The sequence below is a fragment of the Peromyscus maniculatus genome, chromosome 2 (assembly GCF_049852395.1).
Source record: "Peromyscus maniculatus bairdii isolate BWxNUB_F1_BW_parent chromosome 2, HU_Pman_BW_mat_3.1, whole genome shotgun sequence".
Taxonomy (NCBI): Eukaryota; Metazoa; Chordata; class Mammalia; order Rodentia; family Cricetidae; genus Peromyscus; species Peromyscus maniculatus.
In genome coordinates, this window is record NC_134853.1 from 139449595 (window position 1) to 139473217 (window position 23623).

Genomic DNA, 23623 nt, shown 5'->3' on the forward strand with positions numbered 1-23623 from the left:
TGGTCTCAAATTCAATATATCTGCAAAGATGACCTTGAACTTGTGATCTTCCTGTCTCTGTGTTTTGGGATTATATGAAGTGCTAGGGATCAAACTCGGGACTTCATGTGTGCCAGGCAAACACTTTACCAGCTGTCTTGAGAGTCCACCTCCAGCTTGGTGGTAGCTAAGCTGGCATTAGCCCCCAGCCTCTTAAATCTCATGCTCTCCTGACTCTGACACTGAGATAGAACCTTGGGGGAGGGAGTCCAGGGTGACTTCCTGGAGGAGGTGACCTGAAGGAACAAACATCACTTGAGTAGGGTGGGGAAGAAGATCCTAGACTGGAAGAACAACATAAGAGAAAGCTCCTTTCTTCAAGGATGAAAGCTGTACTCGGCTTCTCCCAGGGTATCCAAGAAGGGAGGGGCCTGGAGAAGTCTGGTAGGATCTACAGGAATAAGCCATGATGTCCTGAGTGCCATATCCAACCCTGGCATGGGGTGGTGTTATAGGTGGGGGACACTAGCAGCAACTGTCACACACACACACACACACACACACACACACACACACACACACACACACACACACACAGACAATCACAGAAAAGGAGGTTACTGTCATGCTGGAAGTCTCTGCCATTGGTACTTCTAGCCTCTAGACACTACATGCTACCCTGAAGCTCTCCCAGGCTGGCAAGGGGAAGAGGTGGGAAAAGAAATATACTGTGAGCTAGACTTTGAAGAGCAGGACCAGAAGGGTTTGCTTACCCTGGCATGAGGACCAAGGCACCACAGCCAGGGGAGCAGGGACAGGAATGTCTGTCTACAGCAGCATGGAGGGGTCCAGGTAGGGAGAGGCAGCTGGCCTGAGTGGCAGGAGCCAGGTGGAGAGGAACATCCAGGGCCAGGAGTTTGAACTCCAGTGATGGAGAGCTGGTGAAGGTTACTAAGCAAAAGAGCCAGGACAGGAGCTGGCCTTGGGCTTCTGGGTAATCAGCAACCCTTCCTGGGCCAGCAATTTTAGCCTACAGAGACCCTCCCAGCACCTCTTACAGAGAGTGGGTCTCGCCTTGGCCTGCCAGGGATCAGTGCCAAGAGCCCTCGGCAGCTCAGGAGGGGGCTGCTGGAGCCCTGGAGGAGGAATGCAGCCTAATTAATTCTCTGAAGCTCCCAGGCCTCGCCTTGTGGGAGCAGCTGCCAGGACAGGCCTGCCAGGGCCCCACCGGGCCGGCTGTCAATCATTCAGAGGTAAAGCCAGGGGAGGATGCAGGCTGGGAGCTGGGCGACAGGGACTGGGGCCAGCCCCTTGCCTTCAGGCACACACGTGTCCTCAGTCCCTTCAGAGTGAGCATGACAGCGGCAGCCAACAGGCCTTAAGGTGACACTGACACTCTAGGTGCCGTTTCTCGTTTAATCCTTACAAGGGCCAGAAGCGGGCTGCAGTTCATGTCTCCACTGGGCCAGGAAGGAAATGAGAAACGGAGAAATGAACTTCTCTCCTAGTGTCATGTGATCAGAAAGCTAAAGTGGGAAGCTGGGATTGGGCCCAAACATTCTGGGTCCAGAACCATAGTGCTGGGTAACCCTGAGGGCAACTGGGGCCCACAGAGGTGTGGTGCCTTTCCCAGGGACAGACAGCTGAAAAAGAACCTGGGACACAGGAGAGAACAAGAGCTACCAGAGAAAGGGTCTCGTTACCAAGAGTTCTCCTGGTCTTGTCACCGAGGGTCCCCAGCTGCTTGGGTCTATTCTAGCAGCACAGTGACAGACCCACCAGCTGGCTCTGCTGCGGGCTGCACATGCTCAGAGCATCCTTTGACTGTGTGCCCACGCACGGGAGACACAGACAGTGGTCCAGAGGTGCTAGCCCCACTGCAGAAAACCATTGCAAAGAGGAAACACGAGCTGGAAAGGGCAGGCCACTCACCTGACATCAACACTCTGCCGTGGCCAGACAGGAGGCTGGGATAGGAGAATATAACCAGATCCCATCCCCGAGCCTTGGCTTCTGCAGCTTCAATGAGATGCCTGCCCTTGAAGAGTTGCTCTGGTGTTCATTAGCAATGGGCATTACCCAAAAAGGCACTTCATATATGTCAGACACAATCCTGAGGGTTTACTTAAGGAAAAATAATTTGCAAACAAGAGTCTATTCACGGCTGCATAATATACCGTTATAAAGTTGTTCCATAATGCATTGCTGGATATTTACATTTCTACAGTTTCTCACCAGTGGGAAGTAGAAGATGCCCCTGCCCCAAACACCCCTTTCACATTGAGATGATTTCAGGTTAAAGGCAATGGGGGAGGAGGAAGAGGAGGAGAAAAGGAAGGGGAAGAGGAGGCAAAGGAGGGGAAGAGAAAGGGAAGGGGAAAGGGAGGGGAGAGGAAAGGGAAGGAGAAAAGGAAGGGGAAGAAGAAAAGGAGGGAGGAGGAGGGGAGAGGAAAGCAAAGAGAGGGGTAGAAAGGAGGGAGGGGTGTGAGGTAAGGGGGGAATTGGGGGAGGGAGCTTGTCCTAGTTATAGCTTCTATTGTAAACCACCACAACCAAATCTTACTCGGGGAGGAAAGGGTTGATGTCAGCTCACCCTTCCACTAACCATTCGCCACTGAGGGAAGTCAGTGCATAAACGCAGGGCAGGAACCAGAGGCAGGAATTGAACCAGAGGCCATGGAGGAGTGCTGCCTACTGACTTACTCCTTATGGTTTGCTCAGCCAGCTTTCTTGTAGCACCCAGAACCACCAGCCACAGTGAGATGGGCCCTCCCACATCAATCATCAATCAAGACAGTGCACACAGGCTGGCCCACAAGCCAGTCTGGTGGGAGCATTCTCAATTGAGGTTCCCTCTTCTGAAATGACTCCAGCTTGTGGAAAGTTGACATAAAAAACTAGCCAACACATAGCACTCACCGGAAGAACTCTCTGTTATCACCCTTCTGCTTAAAAGTAAGACCTACATCTCCCATTATGGTGCTGTTTTCTCTGCAGGGTTAGTTGGCATAAGCCTTTAATCCCAGCACTGGAGGAACAGAAGCTATCTGAGTTCAAGGCCAACCTGGTCTACATAGTAACTTCCAGGTCAGCCACAGCTACATAAAACCGTCAAAAAAAAACCAAACCACAATTAAGAGACATAGGCTTTACACACACATCTTCCTGAAATCACTCCATTAAGTCCCTACATGGTCACCTTCCTTCAGTATCCCTAGAAACCAAAACTTTTTCCCTCTCTTGGTACTTCTCTAGGGATGCACCCTCCTGATGACAGGAAGCCCCTGGGTCTTCTCTTCTTCCTATGAAGGCCTCTGGGCATGTAAAAACTAAAGCACTAACTAGATCAAATGTGTGGGTTTTTTTTCACCCATGAACTGGCTTTTGTCAGTTTCATTTGCAAGCCTGAGTTGTGGAACTGAGAAGCATGCCCCCCAACCCCCACATCACTATGAAGGGACACTGTGTGGTATGGCAGTGTTATGCCCAGATTATTGGTTTAAATGCGGCAGTGCTGTGCTATTCATCAAGCAGCGCTGTTACTGTTCGAGAAGGGCCACCAGGCATGACAAAACCCAGTATCAGAGCAGAGCTTTATTAGGAGAAGGGAGGGACAGAAGAGAGCGTGACCAGGTCTGTGGAAGACACGTGCGGAGGGGGGGGGGTGTCCTGCAACCCGATTCTTATGGATTCCCTGCACATACACATATGGACTTATGGAGCTATGACACCCATGTGCATAGATTGTGTGATCATGCTGTGAGAAAATTATGTGTCATCACAGTGCACAGATTATGTAGGATGTAAGGCCCCTTGCTAGGCTACTGAACTGCACATGTGCGGTCATATAGCTGGGGGAGTGGCCAGGAATTCCAACACAGATGGCAGGGATGGCCAAAAGACCACCACGGAGACCGAATCCCATATGTAAAAGCAAAGAGCCTTTATCTTCGAGCCCAGAGCTTGGTCTCTCTGTCTGTCTGACGCAGCAATGAGAGCAGAGAGTCCTGAGCTCAGGCAGGGTAGAGTTTTTATCAGAACAGAGGTTGGGGTGAGGGAATTTCCAGGGTTCAGGATTGATTGGCTGACATTTGTCTAGGGGTATTTGTAAAACAGAAATAGGTGTGTGCTAGACTCAGGGACATCTGGCCACCTTATCTAATGGTTGGAATGTTTGGGATGTCAGGTACTTTCCCTTAGATGTAGGCCCTCCCTGGGTAGGGTCAGCTTATGGCTTTTCCTGGGTCTGGGTGTTGCCTACCAGTAAGCCTGTCACAGAAGAGGTGTCTGGGCCTCTAAGCTAATCATGGCAGCTGTGTGGTCAAGCTGTTTTGGGCCCCGCACAACAGAGTGTGGACTTTCACATTCCTTGTGGTTTGAAAGAAAATGGCCTCCAAAGGGAGTGGAACTACTAGGAGGTGTGGCCTTGTTGGAGTAGGTATGGTCGTGTTGGAGGAAGTGTGTCACTGTGGAGGCAGGCTTTGATGTTTCGTATATGCTCAAGCCACACCCAGTGAGACAGATCATTTCCTGTTGCCAGTGCAAAGAGTAGAACTCTCAGCTACCTCTCTGGCACCATGTCTGCCTGCATACCACCATGTCCCACCATGACGGTAATGGACTAAACCTCTGAAAATATAAGCCATCCAATTAAATGTTTTCCTTTATAAGAGTCACTGTGGTCATGATGACTCTTCACATCAACAGAAATCCTAAGACAAAAGTTGATATGGGGTATTGCTGTGATAAGCCTGACCATGTTTCTGTTTGGAGGAATTTGGACTTTGGTACTTTAGGTTAGGAAAACAGTGGAACGCTTTAAACACTGCTTAATGGGCCATACTAGTAGGAGCATGAAAGACAATGGTGCTGAGAATTATTTGAACTGTGGGGGGCTGGCTCAAGAGGTTCAAAGGAGAAGAATTTTAGTGTGTTGCCTAGAGAGCTTTCTTGTGATATTTTGATGAAGTAAGTGGCTGCTTTATGACCTTTTCTGAAGAGTTGGCCTGAGGCCAATGTGAAGAGTTTTGGATTAATTCTGTTGTCAGGGGAAATCTCAAAACAGCCTAGTACAGACTCTATTGTGTAGTTAGCAGTGTTTATAAAGTTATAAAGATTTATAATGAAAAGGGGCAAGCTGAGTAGAAAAGGAGCACCAGGAAGTGGAATAGAGCTAAGTCCTGTGTTCAAGGAGATAAACAGATTAAGACATGGGGATAAAGGGAGTGGTGACCTCAGGGCAAGATCCCACCAGCTAAGTTTCCAACTTGTGAAAAGGAATTAAAGAAAAGTTTAGAGCCACATGGAGGCTTATTCTTAATTATAAATGCCAAGCCTTAGCTTGGCTTGTTTCTTGCTAGCTTTCCTTAACTTAAATTATTCCACCTATCTTTTGCCTCTGGGCTTTCCCTGTTTTCTTACTTCTGTAAATCTTACTCTTACTCCATGACTTGCTGTGTAGCTGGGTGTCTGACCCCTGATGTTCTTTCTCCTTCTTCTCTCACTCCTTCTCCTTTTCCTCCTGGATTTCTCCTATTGATCCTCTCTGCCTGACAAGCCCACCTATTTCTCTCTCCTGCCTCACTATTGGCTGTTCAGCTCTTTATTAGACCATCAGGTGTTTTAGACAGGCAAGGTAACACAACTTCACAGAGTTAAACAAATACAACATTAAAAAAAAAGTAACACACATTAAAATAATATTCTACAACACTGGTGAAGATGGGCTTTGAGATCTCCTATATGCTCAAGTCACACCCAGTGAGACAGACAATTTTCCTGTTGCCTATGCAAGATGTAGGATCTCAGCTACCTCTCCAGCACCATGTCTGCCTGCATACCAGTGTGTCCTACCAAGATAATGGACTGAACCTCTGAAAATGTAAGCCATCAAATTAAATGTTTTCTTTATAAGAGTTGCCATGGTCATGGTATCTCTTCATAGCAATAGAAACACTAACTAAGACAATATTCATTCAAATGTATTTTTGCTCTATCTTTTCCTGAGCTATAATTCACACACTGCACACTCCTCTCCTCCTCTTTTAAAGTGTATAAGGAAAGTGAAATTTGTAGATTCTCCTGTTGGGGTCCATGACCTCAGGTGTGAGTTCTGTCCTACTGAGCAGGTCTTAAGTCCAATTAGAAAACTGTTGGTTCCCCCAAGATGTAAGTGCAACCAGTGAACCCTTGGGGATAGCTTGCTGGGCTGGTCATTGTTTTGGTAGGCTTTACAGGTGGGGAGGACTATTGGTTGCTTTTCTCCCACAGCAACTACTATGAGATGCCGTGAGATCTGGTCCTCAGAGAGGAAGCTTCCAAATCAGAACAAACGATTCTTCCCAGTTCTTTGTGTGGTGTCTTCAGCAGTTGGGCCTTACCTTCAAGTACTGGGGGCAACCAAGGGCAGCGACAATAGCCTATATCACTTGTGACCAACTTCATTCTAAATACTTATCCTTATAAGCACTGATAATTGTAGCTCTTGTCTCTCATTAAAGAATCTTCTTTTTGAAGCAGACCTTATAGAAATCCACAACTGGCCAAAATGCAGAGAACAGCAGAGCATGGTCTGCTTACCCCCAGTTGATAGATCTGCAACACAACCTACACCCCCGGTTGATATTTCGGCAACACGACCTCAATACTCAAGGCTCAGGGGCCATCAGAGAAAAGGAGCAGAAGGATAATAGCCAGAGGCCCAGGACATCTGCTGTGAGATAGTGGCTGATGTGGGCTGGTGTGGTGGTAATCTAATTGTATTGAAATATTATTTTGATTTGTACTGAAATATTAATTTGATTGTATGTTAATAAATAAAGTTGTCTGGGGGTCAGAGCTATTAGAGCCATAGCAAGAGTGTGGCGGTGGTGGCACACGCCTTTAATCCCATAGATATCTGTGTGTTCAGGGTCAGAGCTATTAGAGCCATAGCAAGAGTGTGGCGGTGGTGGCACACGCCTTTAATCCCATAAGATCTCTGTGTGTTCAGGGATACAGCCAGCATTGGAGACATATGCCTTTAAGACCTAGGGGGCTGTACATTCAGACAGTGACGAGGCAGTCATGTGTTTGGGTTTACAACCAATGAGAAGGCAGAACAACATACTTTAAAAATACGAACCGAGAGGAAGTAGCTCTCTTTTCGCGAAGCTGGGACAGCAGGAGGAAGGGTGAGATTTTAGCTCTGAGCTCTGACCTCTCGGCTTTCTCTTTTACATTGTTTCTGTGTTTCTTATTTAATAAGACGGTTGGTTACATCAACATCTGGCGCCCAACGTGACAAGAATCCATTAAAAACTGCTTGGCTTGGCGGCAGGTCCGCTTTCCCGCAAGGGCGGCAGGCGGCCCGCGGCGGCGGCGGCGGTGGCGGCAGCGGCGGCACACGGCGGCCGGCGGCGATCGGCTTCTTAGTCCGAGCTGCTGGCGTCCTAGTCCGGGTAGCAACTTCTAGCCCGGGCCTAGGTCTGTGAGCAGCTTGCCTAAAGCCGGTGCTACAAACAACTCAGACCTGCCCTGCCGAACAGGGCCCTTTACAAAGCCAACGCACGTGGTCGGAGCTTAAGGAAGCCAGACCCAAGCCTTGACTCGGCACAAGAGGGAACACGTGGCTGCATTTAAGCTTTAGCCGGCTACGCTTTCTTGTGCGTTCTCTCTTTCCTCTCTCTCTCTCTCTCTCTCTCTCTCTCTCTCTCTCTCTCTCTGGATTTACACCTGGGACACTAGGTGGCTGCTTTGAAAATCCCCTCGGATTTCTACTGTTCTACGCAGATTTGGTAAGTCATAATATATCAGATATTTTAAAGGAAACTATCTAAACGAGAATTTTTTTCCACATTAAAAAACAAATGGGTTTTATGTGTACATTGGAAGAAAATTGGTTTTTGTTCGAAATTGTAGGCAGTCTGGCAATGGAACAACTATATAATATTAGTATTGGTGGAATTATGCACCTCATCACTATAATAATCCACATTTTAATATTTAAAAAGATAGTCAATTTAAGTGCCAGGATAACAGCGTTAGAAGAACTTGTTAAACCTGTAAAAATTCAGACAGAAGAAATTAACAGTGAAGTTGTTTCAAGTCGGGATCATAAGGTTGCAGAAAGAAAGCCTGTTTTCACACAGTCACCCTTAATTTATCCTGTAACAGTACAGCAGATGCCTGATCAAATGGCTACACAAAATACTTGGGCTCCAATTGAAATGTTGGATTTAAAAAGGTTTAAGGAGGCAATAGTATCTTATGGCATGCATTCCCCATATGTAAAGCAAATGTTAAACACTTGGTCAACATATAATAGGATAGTACCTCAGGACTGGCGGGACCTCGCACAAGGTGTTCTGGAACCCAGCCAGAGACTTCAATTTCTGACTTGGTTTAAGGAGGAGGCTAAAAACATAGAAAAACAATGGAGGGATAAAGGAGTACAAGTTTGCCAGGATCAGCTTATGGGCGAAGGCCAATATGCTTCAGCACAAGCACAATGTTTATATGATGTCCAAACCCTAATTTTATGTCGAACGGCAGCCTTGAATGCATGGGACAAAGTTGAGGAACCAGGAAAAAAATCTGAGTCATTTACAAAGGTGAAGCAAGGCCCAAAAGAGTCTTTTACAGATTTTTTACAAAGACTGGCTTCAGCAGTAAAGAGAACGGTCTCGGATTCAGAAGCTGGTAAGGCAATAATTGAATCTTTGGCCTTTGAGAATGCGAATGCAGCATGCAAAAGAATAATCAGGCCATTAAGGGCAAGATCTGCACCTATGGAAGATTGGATTAGAGAAACAATTAATGTTGAAGCTGATGAGCATGATGATACATGGGTAGGAGAAGTAATTTCAAAAGGTTTGAGGAGTGTTAGATGTTTTGGATGTGGAAAGCAAGGACATTTGAAAAGGGACTGTAGACAGGTCATTTCCAGAAACAATGTTTCTTCAAGGAACAATGGCAACAGAATGCCCCTTCCTTCTGGAGTATGCAGAAGGTGTGGTAAGGGAAAACACTGGACCAACGAATGTAGATCAACAAAGGACAGACAGGGTAATCCTTTGCCTCAGTCTTCGGGAAACTCCCAGAGGGGCCTCAGGCAGGCCCCCAGTGCAAATCCAGTTCAAACCTTTCCGGCAGCCATAGAGGAAATGCCTGCTCTGGAGAGCGATTAAATAACCAAATGCCTATTGGAATAAATCATGCTGGTCAGAATGATGAAACAGAGAGAATAGAAAATTCAGGAGAAAACATAAAGAAAATTTTTTGGCAAACTTCTATTAATGAACAAAGACCAAAATTAACGATAAAAATAAATGGTGTTTTGTTGTCTGGTCTGGTAGACACAGGTGCGGACGTTACCATAATTGCACCAGAATTTTGGCATCCAACTTGGCCTCTTCAGGAGGTAAACGTTCGACTGTTAGGAATTGGGACATTATCTCAGGTGAAACAGAGTGCAAGATGGCTCGAATGTATAGGTCCAGAAGGACAGAGAGGAAAATTAAAACCATATGTGGCTAACATAACTATGAACCTGTGGGGTCGAGACTTGTTGCAACAATGGAATACTCAGATTAACATCCCTCCAATCTCAGAAACAAATCATAAACTAGCACATGTTACTGAGAGAAATATTAGAAGATATTGTTCTAATGAGTGGTCACCAGCCATCCATATTATACAAGAACAGGGCACAATAACTGATGATCTTCCAAAGACACCAACAGCTCTACCTTTAAAATGGTTAACAGACAAGCCTGTATGGGTCCAGCAATGGCCTTTAACAACAGAGAAACTCCAGGCTTTAGAAGAGCTGGTAGAAGAACAGTTAAATGCTCAGCATATTGAAGAATCAACCAGCCCTTGGAATTCTCCTGTATTTGTTATTAAAAAGAAATCTGGTAAATGGAGAATGGTAACAGACCTTAGGGCAATTAACAAAGTAATTCAGCCAATGGGTTCTCTACAATCTGGGATGCCTTTGCCTACTCTGTTACCAAAAGGATGGCCTCTCATAGTTATTGATTTAAAAGACTGTTTCTTTTCAATACCCTTACAAGAAAAAGACAGAGAAAGATTTGCTTTTACAGTGCCTACTTATAATAATTCTCAACTGGTTAAAAGATTTCAATGGAGGGTCCTCCCACAGGGAATGTTGAATAGCCCAACTCTGTGCCAATATTTTGTACAACAGCCATTGGAAGTGATACGTAAAAAATTTCCTAAATCTATAATTTATCATTATATGGACGATATTTTACTAGCTGACTCAAATGCAGATACTTTAGAAATAATGTTTGAAGAAGTAAAGAAAATTTTGCCTCGCTGGGGATTACAAATTGCTCCTGAAAAGATACAAAGAGGAGATTCTATTAATTATTTAGGATATAAAATAGAGCTACAAAAAATTAGACCCCAAAAGGTGCAAATTCGGAGAGATAGACTACAGACTCTTAATGACTTTCAAAGATTATTTGGAGATATTTCTCATCTACGAACTATTGTTGGGGTAAAAAATGATGAACTGACTAATTTGTTCAAAACCTTAGAAGGTGACAAGGACTTAAATAGTCCAAGAGAATTATCACCTGAAGCTGAGAAAGAATTAGCATTGGTAGAAAAGAAAGTGCATGAAGGACACGTGAATCGTATTGATCCAAAGCTGGATTGCATTTTGGTTATCTTACCTTCTAGGCGTTCTCCTACTGGAATATTAATGCAGAGGGAAGATATTATATTGGAATGGATATTTTTACCAAATAAACCAAATAAAAAATTAAAAACTTATGTGGAAAAAATCTCTGACTTGATTTACAAAGGAAAATTGAGACTTCGTCAATTAGCAGGCATAGACCCAGCAGAAATTGTCGTACCATTAACTAAGGAGGACATTGAAAAATTATGGACAGAAAGTGAACCTTGGCAAAGAGCTTGCAGTAATTTTTTGGGAGAAATTAACAGCAAATATCCCAAAAGCAATAGAATTGATCTTATAAAGAGAGCTGAATGGATCTTGCCTCGAATTGTACGGCAAAAACCCATATCTGGAGTTCGTACATTTTATACAGATGCCAACAAAGAAGGAAAGGCAGGTTACAAATCAGAAAATTTAAGTAAAGTGGTTCAAAGTCCGTATAATTCAATGCAAAAATCAGAATTGTATGCTATTCTGTTGGTATTAATGGATTTTTCAGAACCTCTCAACATAGTAACTGACTCTCAGTATGCTGAAAGAGTGGTGTTACATATTGAGACTGCAGAATTTATCCCTGATGCTTCAGAATTAACTTCACTATTTATTCAATTACAAGATACAATCAGGAAAAGGAATCATCCTTTATATATAACTCACATTCGATCCCATACTGGTCTGCCAGGCCCTCTAGCACAAGGCAATGAAGAGATTGATAAATTATTGATAGGAAATGTGCTGGAGGCCTCAGAATTTCATAAAAAACATCACGTTAATAGTAAAGGTTTAAAAAAGGATTTTTCCATAACCTGGCAACAAGCCAAAGAAATAATAAAGAAATGTCCTACTTGTTCCTTCTACAATCAGACGCCATTACCAGCAGGATGTAACCCAAAGGGTACTCAGAGAAATGAAATCTGGCAGATGGACGTGTTTCACTTTGCAGAATTTGGAAAATTGAAATATGTACACCACACTATCGATACTTATTCAGGATTTCAATGGGCAACTGCTTTGAGTTCTGAAAAAGCTGATTCTGTAATCACTCATTTGCTAGAAGTTATGGCCATCATGGGTATACCTGCACAAATCAAAACTGACAATGCTCCATCATATGTCTCTGTTAAAATGAAACAGTTTTTTGCTTATTACAATATAAAGCATATTACAGGCATACCACATAATCCTACAGGTCAAGCAGTTATAGAAAGATCGAACAGAACTCTAAAGGATATGCTAAATAAACAGAAATGGGTAACAAAACCCCCCAGAAATAGACTGCATAATGCTCTTCTAACTTTGAATTTTCTGAATGCCAATGAGAAAGGAACAACAGCTGCAGAGAGACATTGGATAATAGAAAAAACTACAGAATTAAATCAGCCTATATACTTTAAGGATGTGCTGACCTCAGAATGGAAACCAGGGTATGTATTACATTGGGGACGTGGTTTTGCTTTTGTTTCTACAGGAGAAGATAAGCTGTGGGTACCATCAAAATTGATAAAGGTTCGATTTGAACAAGAGAGACCTCTTAATTAGAGGAGGTGATAGTTCATCAACCAGCATGAACATCCAATTTAAACTAACTTGTATCAATAACACATGCTTTTTCATTTAATCAGATAATAACTTGTCAAAAGGAAACATCCCCAAAATTAGTCTTGGGGAAAGGTTTTTGTTTTTGTCTTTTAGGAGAATGAAGGTTAAGGAATCTGAAGAACACTGGACAAATGAGACAACTGAAGAAAAGGGACAAATCATCTATCCCAAGAAACAGAGTGAAACGGTGTATGGGTATATATTATCTAAAAAAATTTTATGTCTTCCTAAATGTTTGTTTCTGCTTTTCTCTAAAGATTTAACACTATTGGTCTTCTAACAGTCCCAGTACAATTAAAATTTAAAGCTGACTTTGGAGTTGGAGAATGGCTCTCTCCTTCTTTAAAATCAAGCATGTTGTTAAAAGGAAAATGCAAACTCCCTGTATCATGCCAGAATAAGAGCCATCTTCTGCTATGGTACAGGACAAAAGCAAAATTAATTAAGGGACTATTCTATTACTAATCTCAACTCTTTGATTCTATTCTGATTCTTTAAACTTTTCTCAAAGTATAAATTTTATATCAAAATTTACAAGATTAATATATATATATACATTTTAAACTTTGTTAAGATATGAATGGTCACATAGAGTACTAACTAATTCTAGAAAAAAGGCTAGCTGCATATATATGTTTTTGTGTTCGAGTCTCTTATCAGTTTTCTGCAGGAAATCACGGCCTGGCCTAACATCAACTGAAGTCTCCAGAAAGAAGATGGGGCCCCACAACAACAACAATTCCACGTGGACAATAATAATATCATTAAGCTGACAAACATCATCCACAGATCAGCTTTGAACTACAAGGTGCTCAGAGCAAATTTGAGATGACTAGCTGAGATGATCCAGTCTCAAAGACTACTTGAATAAGGACTTGAGATAAACCCTCAACTTTGGCATTATACACAGACTGGATAATGAAGGATATAGTTACCTCTCCTAGAATTTGACAATTAACCTAAAATTTTTCTTTCAGGATAAAGAAAACTTCGCCCATACCCAGCAGGAAGCAATTTTAAGAATACGACGCCCACATTCCCAAAGAGGTGGTGTGGGGCGGGTGGTTTTTTGGTCTTTTTAATGGGTTTTGGGTCTGGGATAATTTTCAGTATTTAGGAGGGTTGGTTACAAGTTATTGTCAAGGGTTAGGAAAAAGGCTAAGCAAAGGAGATTAGATTTAAAGTTCTTGTTTAAAAAAAAAAAAGAGAAAGAAAGAAAAGAAAAAGACAATTACTAGTTTTAAATACTTTACATTGGATTGAATTGTTTTATATTGTACACAAATTTGAAACTGATATTGTTAGAAAATGCTATATGTATATTTCTAATTGCATTTATACCATTCATTTAACAATGTAATGCAAATTTCTGATCCTTGAATGTTATTATTACCAACTATTAGGATATAAAGAAATGAAAGCTAGTAGTTAGACATTATCATAGAACTTGTAGTCATATTGGATATGTTTTAAAAATTGAGCAGAGATGTTTTAGACAGGTCATCTTCAAACCCTTCAGAGATCTACAGAATATGGCATTTAAAATGTTTTAATAACTTAGAAAATTTTTCTTTTTTGAGACATGTCGGCTCCTGGCAGTACCAATCTACTTTAGAGAAAATATGGGCATTGAAGAAACTGCATATGGAGTCAACTTTCATTCTGGCAAAAGTTAGCCACTGGACAACAAAGTATCCTCGAATCAACAGGACAAAATGGACAGACAGATAACGAAACAAGGGACTACTGATTCTTGCCAAAACAAGTGTGGTTATGGCTTTATCAAAAGGCATCTTCTGAGGCCAGGACAATATGGCCCCATCCCTGAAGTGGCCTTCGCATCCGGAAAAGGTACGGTGCCCTTTTCTTCGAAGGCAGCTTAACAGGCAGAGGGCCGATGGATTCTGTTGTACAATGGAACAGCAGCTGAAAGCTCATGCCTCTCAAAAGTAGACTGGCATTTAATAGAGGGATGTGGAGAAGAAGGGGATGCTGAGATGAAGCCATATATACACAGCCAAGAAGAATGGACAGCTGAATTAAAAAACTGTCAACAATTTCCAGAATTTAAAATCCTGAATCATGACAGGACACTAGTGGAATTCAGGTGTTTCTGGTACGTGGACTGCTCTCACCCAATGTGAGGTTGAACTGTTAACCTTGTGTACATCCTACTTCACAAATGAGTCTGTCAGATACACTAAGCCTATAGGCTGAAGATGATGCCCCAACACTGCGGAGAAACCTCAGGTGACTGCCCAGGCAGCTGGCTGTTTCTGTCAACTCACAAAATTTTTTTGGAAGTTGCTTGCATGCACTTCCTGTTTTTATTTTTGTTAGCTAATATTATTCCCTTCTTGGGTCTCTGAGGGAGTTGAAGATTAGTTAGTTATGGTTGAAGATTAGTTAGTTATAGTTGAAAATTAATTAGGATAGAAAGTACATTAGATACATCTTGGAATTATCAAAATAGGATAGATAATGGAATTATTTTCTCTGATTCGTCAAATACCTGTTTAGGTATTTATTACTTGTATATATTGTATATAGTTATTGTACTTTTGTATATAGTTTTTCTTTTGTTAGTCATAACCTTTTGCTTTTTTTCTTTTTATTAAAATAGAAAAGGGGAAATGTGGTGGTAATCTAATTGTATTGAAATATTATTTTGATTTGTACTGAAATATTAATTTGATTGTATGTTAATAAATAAAGTTGTCTGGGGGTCAGAGCTATTAGAGCCATAGCAAGAGTGTGGCGGTGGTGGCACACGCCTTTAATCCCATAGATATCTGTGTGTTCAGGGTCAGAGCTATTAGAGCCATAGCAAGAGTGTGGCGGTGGTGGCACACGCCTTTAATCCCATAAGATCTCTGTGTGTTCAGGGATACAGCCAGCATTGGAGACATATGCCTTTAAGACCTAGGGGGCTGTACATTCAGACAGTGACGAGGCAGTCATGTGTTTGGGTTTACAACCAATGAGAAGGCAGAACAACATACTTTAAAAATACGAACCGAGAGGAAGTAGCTCTCTTTTCGCGAAGCTGGGACAGCAGGAGGAAGGGTGAGATTTTAGCTCTGAGCTCTGACCTCTCGGCTTTCTCTTTTACATTGTTTCTGTGTTTCTTATTTAATAAGACGGTTGGTTACATCTACAGGCTGGTCTTTCTGTATGCTGTGAATATGTGTTGCTACCATTGGTTAATAAGGAAGCTGCTCTGGCCTATGGCAAGTCAGGTTATAGCCAGGCAGGAAATCCAAGAGAGAGAGAGGGAGAAGAGGGTGGAATCAGGGCAGATGCCATCCAGCCACCCAAGGAACAATACTCCAGCAGACCAGTAATGCCATGGCCACGTGGCAAAATATAGATTAATAGAATTGGGTTAATGTAAGATGTAATAGCTAGCAATAAGCCTGAACCATGGACCAAACAGCTTGTAATTAATATTGAGCCTCTGAGTGATAATTTTATAAGCTGCTGCAGGACCAAGCGGGACACAGAAAAGCTTCCCGTTACAGGTATCTTCTATATATGGCAGGAATGCTGCACCCATAAAATGTCAACAATATGGTTGCCTAAACAAAACCTGCATAACAACAACAAAAGCTGATATGCCAGTGCAGATGGGGGAAATCTCACAAGGCTGGACCCCTGGATAAAGAGCTATAGGCAATTAATGACTGCTGAGATGGGGAGAATCCGTCTTCTCCAGGGACGATCAGCAGGGTGTGTGTGTGTGTGTGTGTGTGTGTGTGTAACTGTAATAATTAAAGAAAGGGTCATAGTCATGAATCTGAAAGGAAGTGGAGGACAGAGGATGAATTGGTAGATGGAGATGGAGGGTTAGACATGATACATAGTACTCGTGTATGAAATTATAAAAAAAAATAATAAAGCACAAAGCAGAGGTTTTTAGATTTGCAAAGTTTTATAGTCTTAAGTGCTAGGACTCTAGAACTTTCTCAGTACCCCCAAAGAAAATCCTTACCTCTTGGTAGCCACTAGTCATCTAACACCATAAATCATTTTACCTACTTCCGACTTTAGGGACAGAATGTTGCCCTTTGCGTCTGTCTACCTTCACTTAATACATTGTATCACTTCCTTGCCTTGTTGCCTTCAACAGGCTGTCAACAGCAACTTAAGGAAGAAAGGAAGGGATTTTTGGCTCACAGCTCTGGGATGCAGTCCAACATTTTGGGGCAGTCACTGCAGCAGGAGCTTGGGACATCTGGTCACTGGTGCTCACAGTCAAGAAGCAGAGAGAGATGTGACTGCTTGGTGCTCAGCTGGCGCTCTCTCTCTCTCTCTCTCTTTTTTTTTTTTTTTTTTTTTTGCTGCAGTTGCAGATTCAAGCATAGGGAACGGCACCGCCCACTTTTAGGGTGGGTCTTTCCACTTCAATTAACCCAATCAAGACAATCTCTCACAAGCATCCTCAGAGGCTAACCTAATCTAAGCAATCTCCCACCAGTGTGCCTGAAGGCATTTCTCCTTTCAGAACCTGTCAGGCTGGCTATCCATATTAATCACCACATGTGGTCAAGCTTCCTCCATGCTATGACATCCCAGGACTTTGTTTCTTTTCACAGCCGAATGGTTTTCCTCTCTGGGGCTGTGTTAGATTTTGCATTCACTCATTGATGGATTTGGCTTTCTCATACTGGCCTACATACTTTATTTAAACCCTTGGTGCTCCTTATGTGGTGTTGCTATTAGCATCATCATCCAGACAAAGAGACTGAGATCCAGAGAGGTTAGGTAAGCCATCAAAGACCACACAACGTCAGTGGCAGGCTTCATCTTAGGAGGTGGCTCTGGAGGGGATGGCCCTAACCATTGTGAAGCCCAGCCCCTCAGTCAAAGCAGTTGGCGTAGATCAGCTCACCTGGCAAACATCCCCAAAGGAACACACAGAGGGCTGAGCAAAAGGAGGCCGTTCTAGGCAGCAGCTTGTTTGTTTTGAAACAATTTCACTCTGTAGTCAAGCCTATCCAAGAACACATAATGTCACTCACCCTGGCTGCAGAGTTAGGCTTCAGAGTCACAGTAATCCCCCTGCTTCTGCCTCTCAATTGCTGGATTATAGGCTTGAGCCATCAAGCCTATTTCTTAGCAGTATTTCTGAAAGGGACAGAGCCAGGGCTATCAGGCAGGGCTGAAGCCAGAGCTGGACGTCAGGACACCCAGTGCTGAGATGTAGCTTCTTAGAACACAGACATCTCCCAGGAAAGGTGCATAGCTTCAACCCAAGGCAGGCCTGCTCCCAATATAGAGGACCATCTTACAGCCTATAATGTACAGCTATCATCCCTCTGTCCACACCTGAGAAGCCACCACTGGACAGCAGAGAAAATATCCCTGGGTGGTATCAAGGTTTGAGATTCAGTCCTGGCCAGCACTATCCAGCATGTGGCCTTGGGCACACCTCTGCATTCCATGGGATGCAGGGCAGGAGAGGTGGCTCAGCTGTTAAGAGCACTTGCTGCTCTTACAAAGGACCCAGGTTTGGTTCCCAGGACCCATACAGTGGCTCACAACCATCTGTAACTTCAGTTTCAGGGGATCTGATCTCCTTGGGCACTAGGCACAAATGTGGAGCATAGACACACATGTAGACAACACATTTATACATTTAAGGTAGAACAAATAAAATATAATCTAAAATGAAAGAAAGAAAAGAATTGGGATGAGGAGCTAATAAGATGCTCAGCAGGTAAAGGCTCTGGTCCCCAAGCCCAAAGAACCCACACAGTAGAAAGAGAAAACTGACTCCCTCACGCTGTTTACTGGTCTCCACACATAAGCTATAGCATGCATGGGCCCATACACACACACACACACACACACACACACACACACACACACACACACACACATATGCAAATAAATAAATAAATAAATGTAAAAAAACTGATTTAAAGAAGTGAGATAAGAAACCTTAATTAGCTGGGCAGTGGTGGTATACGCCTTTAATCCCAGCACTCCGCAGGTAGAGGCAGGCAGATCTCTGTGAGTTCAAGGCCAGACTGGACTACAGAGTGAGTTCTGGGACAGTCAGACTCTTTTTTTTGAACTTTTTTTTTTTTTTTTCTTTTTGGTTTTTCAAGACAGGGTTTCTCTGTGTAGCTTTGCGCCTTTCCTGGAACTCACTTGGTAGACCAGGCTGGCCTCGAACTCACAGAGATCCGCCTGCCTCTGCCTCCCGAGTGCTGGGATTAAAGGAGTGTGCCACCACCGCCCGGCTAAGTAAGTTTTTTTTTTTGTTTGTTTTTTTAATTCGGAGCTGAGGACCGAACCCAGGGCCTTGCTCTTGCTAGGCAAGCGCTCTACCACTGAGCTAAATTCCCAGTCCCCAGACTCTTATATAGAGACACCTTGTCTCAGAAAACCAAAAGAAAAAAGACTATTATCAGGTTGTGCCTGATAATCCAGGACTGTGGGTGTGGGGATTCATATGAGTGGCATGAGCACACATGTATGTAGGAAGTCTATATACATGTAAGAACATACCCATGAAGAGAATGGACGTGCAGGCACAGTGAACACACATGTGAGGGTCTGCATATGTGTAAGAACATGTGTTTGGAATAGTCCTTCCTAGAAGCCCCTCCTACTGTAGGGATTTTATTTTTTACTTAAATCTCTGGTCAAAAAAAGAAAGCATGCATCATGTGAGTGCAGGTTCAGATTGGGGTGTGTACACATATAGGGGGGCTACATATATGTGAGAATATGTGCGTGAAGTGATTGGAATTACAGGTTGGGGCAAGGATACATGTGGCCTACATACATCTGAGGACATATGCCTAAGGTGACTGGGGTGCACACACTTGCATGTGAACCTCTGAGCACCAGTGTGACTGCAGGTGTGAACTCACAAGTGTGTATTTACAGATGAGGTGTGCGATGGCCCTGGACACACAGCCCTAGTTCTGAGGGACATGGCATTTCCTCCTGGTCCCACCTATGCCATCCCTGGCTCTCTGGTCTCTACTCCTAATAAGGCAGCAGTTCTCATCCTGTGGGCAGAGACTCCTCTAGGGGTCAACTGACCCTTTCACAGGGGTCGCATATCAGATATCCTGCATCTCAGATATTTACATTAGGATTCATAACAGTAGCAAAATTACAGTTATGAAGGAGCAATGAAAATAATTTTATGGTTGGGGGGGGTCACCACAACATGAGGAACAGTATTGAAGGGTCCACAGCATTAAGAACGTTGAGAATCACTGCACTAAGGGGTAATGCCATTGTGTAACCTTTGAGCAGCTTGTTTTATTTACATGTAGATTAATTATTTTGGTAATTAGCTAGTCATTATAAACCTCATTTAGTTTAAAAACAAACATGATTATATCACAGATACAGAATTCAGATGGAATTGAACAGGGCAGGAAAGAGTGGAGGAGACTTCCTGCCCCCAGCCAGCGAGAATCAAGACAGGAGACAGGAGCCAGAGCTGAGGGCTCCTCCTGCCTCAGTTTCTTGGCTTGTCAACCCCGAGCTCCATCTCTGCTCCCTGTGGTGGAGGTAGAGTGGATCGGGTGTAGGCAGCCCCACCAGAGGCCCCAGATGCAAGCCAGCCCCTGCTCTGGCCATACCAGTAGAGACATATGCTCTTGGCTCCCACTGCCTTGTGGGAAGCATATACTGTGCCTGCTGGGAGAAGTCTCCCAACAAGAGCTCTGACCCCTGCCCACCTTATTTTTGCACATTCCTTCCTGCCATGAACACTCTCTAACCTATTCCCTCAGCCTGGGCTACCTCTGTGCCTCCTAAGCAGTCAAAGGTCCACAGCTGTCTACCCAGCTGGACTTTGGACTCCCTATACCAAAGACCAGCTCATGGCTTTCTCAAGTCCCCATAACCCACCCTGGCCTGGTATGATGCAATATCAGTCAACATTTGATGTTAAAAATACAGATAAAGAAAGAAGGAGAAAGTCTTGTGAACAGCAATGTTTGGCCCAAACACTGTCACTGGGTGCCTGCAGATCAGGTGAGTCAGCTTGCTCCTTACCCGGAGGCAGGAAGAGAAAGCCTCCACCCCAGACACATTTGAGCCTTATCACCTCAGAGCCTCACCAGGCACCTGCAGGAAGAGATGGCAGGAAGCTATGCTGGGCCAACCTGAGGCCACCCCCAGGACTCCAGACTCTCCATCTCCAGATTCTAAGAGTCAGTCTTGGGACTCCTGAAAGTGTCAGGTTCAGAATCCAGAGTCCACACCTTCGAGAGCAGTCCTGGGTGACGGGTGGATCCACTCAGGCTGGTGGCCTGGCATCTCCATCCCTTTGGGGATACCCTCCAGGGTTGCCCTTTGTCATTTCCCAGCCCCCACTTGCGGCTGACTGTTTCTCCTGTGTTGATTTCTTTCCCTATCACACATCTTACCACTCAGAACAGGTCACAAACATGCATGCACCTTACCCTCAAATCCTTTTGCTGGTCTCTTCCTGGGAGCTCCCACCAGATACAAAGATGGCAGTTATAGAGGTTACATGTCAAACTTTGCTCCAACGGGTCCCTTTCTATCATAGAGGACAGAGGCCTTGGGCAGGCTCAGAAGCATATATATGGAGACCGGAACAATTGGAGGAGCCATTTGGGTGGGCTAGGCAGAGGAGGAGGCTGCAGATACAGTGGGAGGTGACAGGGTGACAGCTGCAGAGGCCTCCAGACCAGAGCCACACCCACACCTCCCTTCCTTCTTCAGAAGTGCTTACTAGATAACCTCTGCCCCTGATCCAAGGGAGCTAGAGGCTGCGCTTACTGGCCCTGGCCAGGAGTCTGAACACTTCAGGGCCCTTCTCCTGGCTCCTGTTTCTGGTCCATGACATGGAAGAGGCCCTGGGTGGAAGCAGGAAGTCTCAGCATCCTACAGGCCTCCTCTCTAGCTTTGCCTGGCAAGCCTTACACCAAGAGCCTCAGGGTAGACCTTAACCCCCGGCTCTACCTGATTCTGAAAGAGGACATTCTGATCCAGAAGAGAAGATCAGGTGGAAGAACATGGCTGAGCCCCATGGGCTGGCTTTTCCTCCTCTCAGGCTGAACCTGTCAGCCCCAAGGCGGTCAGGCACAAGAAGCCAGAATAGCATCATCTTCGGAGCCAAGGGACTCGGTTTCAAATGCTGTATGTCCTGAAGAGGCTCATTCATCTCACTCAGCTTCAGCTTTGGTGATGAGATAGGTGAGCAGCACTCCGTGTCCCCACAAACTTCCAAAATGTTCCGTAGCTTTCAACCAGGAAGGAAAGTAGCTGATTCCTCAGGGCAGAGGAGGCAATGGAGGCCCAGGCAGATCAAGCAGGTGCCACAGAAGCCGGACCATTCACGTAGGAAGAACAGGGAACCCTGGCCCCTCAGTCCAGCCAGTGCCGCCCAGCCTGGGTGGTGCCCTGCCCTTCCGACCTCTCCTCTGCTGGCCTGGCCCTGACCTGCGGCTCACCCACTGGCCCTCTTTCTGGATCTGACCTTGGGGCAGTTGAGAATAGGGCTGGGTGTTTGCCCTGCCTGGGATACCTTTGGCCTCAGGCAGGTGGAGACCTGAGCCAGGCTTTTAAAGGAACCATACCACAGATGGATTCTACTCCTTTTACCAACTCCCATACCCCTGAAGCACCCAGGGTGAGAATGAAGGCCAGGCCTGGGGCAAGTTGGCCTGCTGATTTCATCTGGAACCAGAGGCATCTTGGGTGATGCTTGGGGGAGGGCAAAACAGAGAGGTAAGGACTGGAAGACACAGAAGGGGACCAAATGAATTAAAGCCAACAAGGGCCAGAGACTCCACTTGTGGGCGTTTATTCAAAGAGATGCCTAGTTGTGTGCATAGCCAGATGGTAAGGACCACTCATAGCTTTACCACAGGCACCACTGAGCCATGGCGTTGTTGGGCCATAGGTTCTACCTAGCGTCAGCTTTGCTAGAGATCGGGAAACTAGTTCTGCCAATTCTTCTGTCCATTCCCACATCCATCAGCTGCACACGACAGCTTTGAGCCTGGGTGGGAAATAAAGATCCAGAGGCCAAGATTCCCAGAGTGCCAGGTATGCTTTCTGCCAGACTCCTGTGAGGTGGGGGAGGGAGTCCAAGGCTGACACCCCCCCTCCAAGGTCTTTCAGAAAAAAGACCTCCAGCTAAGGAGCAGCTAACACATGGGCAAGAGCCACTTTGGATGCCAGCCTCCACCTGAAGTCAGATGGTGCCTCTCCCCCAGGCTGGTTCAGAAAACAGAAGCTCGTTTGCCCTAACCACGGAGCCTGCGGCATGAAAGCGGAGTGAGGGTCAGAGAAAGGCTGGCCGGTGTGTGGGCCTTCACGGACAGCCCGCCCTTCCCTCCCCCAGCTCTGTTGTAGCCTGCAGATGGGAAGCCGGAACTCAGGGCAGGTCTAGGCAGGGTCTGGCTGCTCGCTGCTCGGGATGTTTGGAATCTAGCCATCACAGCTCCCCAGCCAAATATCCAGAACCTTCTCCCCAAATAGGGAAAGGGCCTGACAGGGACAGGCATCTGTGTGTAACATCCCTCCTTCACCATGCAGGCCAGAGTGGCTCAGGTAGGGTAACCTCCCCACACAGGAGCCCGGAGCCTGTTGTCACTCAAGAGCACATAGGAGAGTCTTCCCTGATGTTTTTTGCTTTGAGAATCTTTGATGAGACTGAAGTGTGAGATAAGTTCTAGGGGCTGGTAAACATCTCACACCAAATTAAGAAAATCTGACCAGAAAGAAAGTTGAGATCAGGTGGGTCCATCTGACAAGGGGAGAAGATGTCACTAAATACCTGGATACAGCCGTGTCTGAAACTACTCAAGCTTCCTGTTTATGTGAGTCACTGGCAGTGGGAGGAGGATGGAGAGGAGGAGAGAGGAGAATGGGGAAAGGAAGGAGAAAGAGAAAGAGAGAGGGGTGGGAAGAGGGTGGGGAGAAAGGAGAAATGACAGACAGGCAGAGAGAGAGAGAGAGAGAGAGAGAGAGAGAGAGAGAGAGAGAGAGAGAGAGAGAGAGAGAGAGAGAGAGAGAGGAGAGAGAAACAGGAAAGGGGCGAGAAAAGAGGGAGATCACAGGAGTGCATGTTCCCAGAAGCCTCACTTTTATAGCAACCCAATTCCATGGCAACCAGCCCATCCACATAACAATGACACTGACCCATTAATGAGGGTGGAACCCTCATGACCTAATCATTTAATTACCACTCCAGACAATCCTAGTGGCAATTGAATTCCAGTGTCGTCCTGAAGGGACCATTCACTCTGTGGCAGGTGTCCTCGCGGCATCCTAAACGAGCTTCCCAGGCCTTGTCACCACTGTCCAAGCAAGCACCTCCTCCTGTAGCTCTCTGCATGGTCTTGT